The following is a 6524-nucleotide window of genomic DNA, read 5'->3' as shown; positions in this document are numbered from 1 at the left end:
ATTCCAACACCAGTGCAGCGCCCGGGGAATTCATTTTTCTCCCCTTCCTACTTGGCTCTTTTCTGGCACATTTGTTATTTTAAATAACGTTATTGGCCAGGGCAGACCCGCTATGAGCCGCATCATAGGGAAGGGCCTGAATGCTTTAGAGCAACTCTAAGGCTGGCGGATGGAGGGACTTTGAAAGATTAAGGAAGCGCCTTTGGAAAACAGGAATAAACTTCAGGAACTGTGTGTGCAAGGAGGCACTTGGCTTGCGGTTACACATGTCATTGAACGACAATGGCGTCTTTGCCACGGGGATAAGTCATCGCCTGGTTAACCTGGGCGTAGCTCAGATGCGGACTAGGGAGGGCCCGAGTATTTTCTGGGGAGGGTAGCCTCACCCAGATCGTTCCTAGGAAAATGAAATATTTTCATCCAGAAAATGAATTATCTGGATGATTCAAGTAAAAACAATCCCTTTCCCCCAAACTGCTCAGCTACATTCTATACAAGAAAAGTTTAGAACAAACTAAGGGCACAGAGCGGCGGTGCAGTCGATCTCAAGGCGAACCCTGGCTGGGTGGCGAGCAGGTTTTATCTAGGTGCGGCAAGCACTGGCTGAGCAGACCTGACCATAAGGAAGGTGAGAGATGGGTACTTCACCTGAGTTTTTCAGAAAAAGTTTCTCTTTGCTTCACGCAGTTTTCTTTTCATCTGATTGGTCAGAGGCAAGACAGATTTAAGTTTTGTTTTGTTTATGTAATGTCATTAACTCAGAAAAATGCTCACTTGTCTTTGTTAAGGACTAGATGATGTTTTTCTGATTTTGAGAACTGTGTTCATAAGTTAAGACTCACAGAATTTGCCACGGAGGTTGAAAGACTGAAAAAGTCACCAACAGTTAAAGCGCACCTGCCCAGGGGAGGTAAGGTACTTATGATCTGCTTCTGGGGATTCCTCCATTCCAAATTCCTACATTAAGTTCATTGTTTTCCTTTCATGTGTAACTTCCTTCTCAAGGCCTCTTTTTGGACAGACAAGCTCCAAAAATGAAAGCCCCAAATAGAAAAATTCTTACTGTCATTGTCTCTTAGCAAATAAACTTTGTGTTGCCTTTGTTATTTTTGAGTCAGGAAGTAGATTGTTGTTTTCAAGGTTAATTAGGTGTTTTGAGCCCCTGGGCCTCTGTTTTGAAGCTTTAATCAACAAGATGATCAGGGTTCAACTCTTTCAATACTCAAGTTTGAAAGAAGTGTATAGCATGTAAAATATTTATAAGTAATGCAGAATTATTTTATGGATAAATGACTATTCTAATTGTTGTTTCAGTAGTCTAGACATCTTTCTACTTACCCATGCTGAAGAATTGAATTTGTGTGTGCGCGCGCGAGTGTGCTGGAGCACATGCATGTGGTACTGTGGCTTGAACCCAGGGCCAAGGCTTGGGGCCTTGTGCATGTCAGGCAAATGCTCTACCCCTGAGCTATACCCCCAGGCCAAGAACTGAATTTTAATGGAGTATAAGTTCTCATGGTTACTGCCAACAAATTGGTTAAGCTGCTTCTGTTTATTTTCTGAAAAAAATCTGAGGCAGTCAATGACAACAGTGTGTGCGTGTGTGTATACACATATATATGCATACATGTATATGTATTATGTATATATATTTATTTTATGTGCCATACCATCCTCTAAGCATTTTACATATTTGCTTAATCCTCATAAACCCCCATAAAATAGGTGTTGTTGTCATCCCCCTTTTGAAGTTGAGGAACAGAGGAACTGAGAGAAGGTGACCAAGTGGAAGGAATACAGAGCTGAGCTTTGCGCTAGGCTCTGACTCCAAAGTCTGTGCTCTACACCAGGGCAGCAAGCTTTTAAGGGTGCAAATACTAAATATTTAACCCTAACCCTAACCCTTTCTGTAGCAACTACTCTGCTGTTACAGCCCACAAGTATCTGGGGATGGTACATAAATGAAGAGTGTGGCTGTGTTCCAGTATAACTTTATTTATGTACACCAAGTTGAATTTCATATTGTTTTTACATGTGATGAAATCTTCATTTTTCTCAACCCATTTGAAAATGTAAATATCATTCTTAACTTCCTGGTGTTTTTAAGATAAGGTAAGTCAGATTTGGCCCTCAGGAAATAGTTTGCCAACCACTGTAGGAAATCAGCTTATGGCTCAGGGGATATTGCACTTTAGCAAATGATTTGCTGACTTTTAAGATAAAGCCTGTGAGTAGTGGTGCCTGAGTCACCCTGAGGAATGGTGCCCTCCCTGGGGTGCAGTCTTTATGAGTAGAGTGGCTGCTTTAGACCTCTTCCCCATTGTCCATGATCAAGAGGCCACTGTTTAACTCTGGCTTGTGTCTTGCCCTATATGCAGTAGTAACCAGGGGGCATGCAAATGACAAAACTGGATGCCAGGCTGTCTTTTAAATTCTTGTCCATGTAACATGGATTCCTTTATTCATAGGCTGAGTATTATAGAAACTAAACAATTCAGAAAAGAATAAAGCCTCAATAGCAACTCTTAGAAAACAGAGGTGTAGCTTTCTTTTATGGTTTTAGTATTCATTCCAATAGAGGACGTGGAGGTGGGGTGAAAGAAAAGTTAACTATACTAAGTTTCTGGTATGTGCCAAGTGGTATACTAGATTCTTCCTTATAACATTACACCTAAACCACCTCACCCTCTAAAGAAGATGTAATTGTGTTTTATAGATGAGAAAACTGAAGCATAAGTAACTTTCCCAAGGTCACATGCCAGTTTTTGATTCCTGATCTATAAGTCTAAAGTACAGGTGTTTTAAAATAAAAACAAGACACAAACACATTAAACAAAGCCTGCATTTCTTTCCCTTAATTATACTGCTTCCTGAGAAATTAGGGCAAAGGAGAGACTATAGAAAAAGTCTTAAAGATAGATAACCCCTGCCTCAGGCAAGAAAACACAAATAATCAAAGAGGGATGCTTACTTTTGTGAGACTAAATATAGTCTAGAGAAAGAGTCTACTCTTCCATGGTGTCCATTTTAATTTTGAACCAAATGAAAACTCCAGTGGAATAAGAATTCATTCTTATCCCTATACCTCTAGTTTGTGAATCCTAGATGTGGACTTTGCAATCCAAGAGCCATTTAAAGACAGACCATTCCACTGTATATGTACAAAATTAGAAAAGGATTTTCTAACTGATCTGGACAGACTGGGAAGCTAGAAGAAGATTTTCTAACTGATCTGGACAGTCTGGAAAGCTGGAATACAATTTGTTTTAATAATCTACTAAATCCTAAAAAAAGATGGCAGGAGTTAGGTAACCACTTCATTTCGATTGAGGTTTGTGGCAGCAGCCTGGCTTAGGGAGAGAGCTATATCGTGTTTATAGTCAGGATGCATGAATCATAGTTATTTGGGAAAGTCATTGTAATCACAGAAAACTTTGGTGCTCATCTACTTCAATTAAAAAAAAAAAAAAAAAAGAACCTGGGGAAAGCAAATACTAGCCCAAGCTTTCCATCCATATGATAAAAATATTTTATCCTTCCAAATTAAAGCTGTGACATTATCTGATTTTGCCTCTTAAAGAGTATTATGGTTTTAATCTTAAATATTCCCCAAAGGCCATGTGTTGAAGTCTTGGTCATCAACTGGTGGTGTTACTGGGAAGTAGTGAATGTGGCTTAAAGGGATGAAGTTAGGTAATTGGGGACATGCCCTTGAAGGGATTATTGGAACCCTGCTCCCTCCATGCTTTCTTTCTTTGCTTCCTGGCTACCATGAAGTCAGTAGCTTTGTTCCACCATGCATTCGCTACCATGGTTTATTGCTTTGCTATGGGAACAAAAATTTACAGAGCTAATCAACCATAGACTGAAACCTCTGAAACTGTGAGCCAAAATAAACCTTTCTTTCTTATAAGTTGTTTATCTCAGGTGTTTTTTCACAGTGATGGAAAACTAACACAGACAGAATCTTATTCTTTTCTGGCATACCCTCTCCAATCCATTTCTGTATATGTTTTCAAGACAAAAGGTAGTATGGACACTCCCTTTCTCCCTGGAAAAAAGGTAATATAAGCATTACCTATAATACCCAAGCAGAACTTCCTTATTCAGATAGGTGGTGAAAGAAATTATGTAGTTAAGTAACTGAACATGTTCCATCATTTCCTGAAGCTGAATTAATTGCAGGTCTAATGTATCCAGGAGAAATAAACAATGATAGTTGTCAGATTAAGGTTTCAACTTTCTTTTAGGTCATGGCTATGGCCCCTCATGATTTAGAGACTTTTGCCTTAGAAACTCAGATCTCCAAGTATGACTGAGTGATAACCAAATCTTTCTTAAGATTTTTGGGAAAGAGTCTGAATACCAGGATATTTATTTAGGAATAAAAGACAGTTTTTTCCTCTTTTTGCCAAGAATAAGAGCCTGATTAACATGTAATTAGATAATTATTTCCAATAGATATTAACACTCCATTGCTGATGCTTTAATGTTTGCACATAAAGTGCTTAACACTTCCTAGCACATTGTAGGTGATAATGAACCATTAACCACAGTGCTCAATATAATTTTCTGTCATGATGGAAACAGTCTATATCTGTGCCATCCAGAAACTAATCATAGGTGCTATTGAGCACATGAATTGAGGAACTACAGTTTTTGTTTAATTAAATTTAAATATAAATTTAAATTCGCATAGCCATGTGGCTAATGTCTTCCCTGCTGGTCAGTAGTAGAACACTTTCATTATGCTGGCTGCTTCCTCCCTGGATCTCAGAGAAAGCAAGCTCCCCCTATTTGCCTGGAGTCGGCAAGATGAACAAGATGAATTAGTTGTTAACAAAACATAACAGGGGTGGGTGAAATCATAAGCCTGTGGCTAATGCTCCCATGCTTCTGTTCCTACTGAAGATGTTCCTACTAACCTATCCCTTAGTGAAGACACTTAGCTAGGATGGATGATTAGGATAAACCAGGAAACATATTTGGGAGGATATGTATATATAAGAAAATGTATGCCTATATTCATGGATGTGTGTAATTACATTTATGAGTGTATGTGTCTGTGTGTCTGTCTATCTGCACCCAATAGAGTTGTCTGTTAATGGCCATCTAGGGATGAGCCGCCTATCACTGGAGGATGGAGGTGATCAAACAGAAGCTGTTGGTGATACGAAAAGGCAGGTTTATACTTTGGGCAGGTGATTGGATGGGATACTGCTCTATATACAAAGTATTTTCTGATGGTCTTAACTTTATGTAGCTACACCAACCTAGATAATTCCAACTTTGTAGGATTAAGAAATTGAGGCTCTGTGGTCACAGCAGTAACCAGAATACGGGATGATCGTCTTCTGTCATCAGATCTTTTCTTACCCTCACTCTGTTGTCTTGGGACTCCTCTATTATTTTGCAGAAATCAGAAATTATTCTGATTTCTAAAATGTGTTCTATTCTGGAAGAGAAAAAAAAAATCTTTCCCCAAAATTCTTGATCTCAGAAAATTGAATTTAAAGCAGTTACCTAAATTAATGGACACCTATGTAGCTCTATTACTATCAATTGTAAGGGTTAATTTTAGGGTAGACAATTACTTTTCTGGTAAAAATGCTGTAAACAGGGAGGTCAAGGAACATATGCAAGAACTAACTGCAATTAGCCTGAGGTTTACACTGATTCTCAAGCCTCTACAACTTCTGCATTCAAGTCCTACCCAGTTTACTACATGTCAAAAAGCAATCATTTGTCAAATATCTAAGATTCTGTATAAAACAATCAATATATCTAAATCTAAACCATATTATCAAAAGAACTATAGATATTTTAGGCTTAACTGTATTACATGCTGTGTTGAATTTGTTGAAATTATTGTTCTATGAAGGAAACTGTACTGTTTCCATTTTATTAAAATGGGGAGCGGGTGGATAACTTTAAATTAAATCTGATTTTCTAAGAGCAAAAGAGAATAAAGGGAGGCTTTTCTTTGGAAAATGAAAATAATTTGGGTGAACTGAATTCTCTTGGAAGCTTAAGATTCCATGAGCCTATACTAATATTCTCAGTGAAGAAACCTACTCCCATTTCTGTATTCCCTTTAAGGCTGAGAACATATTTTTTCATTTTTAAATAATTTTCTTCACCATAATTATTAATTACTAGGCTGCACTATTAAATTTTGGCCACCCCCACAAAGCATTTAGAAAACACTTTTTATAAAAATAAACTTTACAGATATCCTCAGTCTGAAAAAAATGTCTTTAGAATCGTACAGATTAAGAACTTTTGATTGATAGAATTAGAACTTCAGATTTTCATGGAACCTTATAACATTACATACATATCATTTCCTTACCTGCATCTTGAGGTGAGGTCTTACAGGTAGAAACTAGTGATTTTTACAGGAATGTACCCTTGCAGTGTGGCCAAATGGGAGAATCAAGAAGTGTAAACTGTAATAGCAGATGAATTACATTAACCTTTAGATACTTGGCAATCAGTAACCAGCTATAATCACTTCCAGCAGT

This window comes from Sciurus vulgaris (genome assembly GCF_902686455.1).
Source record: "Sciurus vulgaris genome assembly, chromosome: 8".
Taxonomy (NCBI): domain Eukaryota; kingdom Metazoa; phylum Chordata; class Mammalia; order Rodentia; family Sciuridae; genus Sciurus; species Sciurus vulgaris.
The sequence above is the reverse complement of the archived record's forward strand: the minus strand, read 5'-3'. Positions refer to the sequence as shown.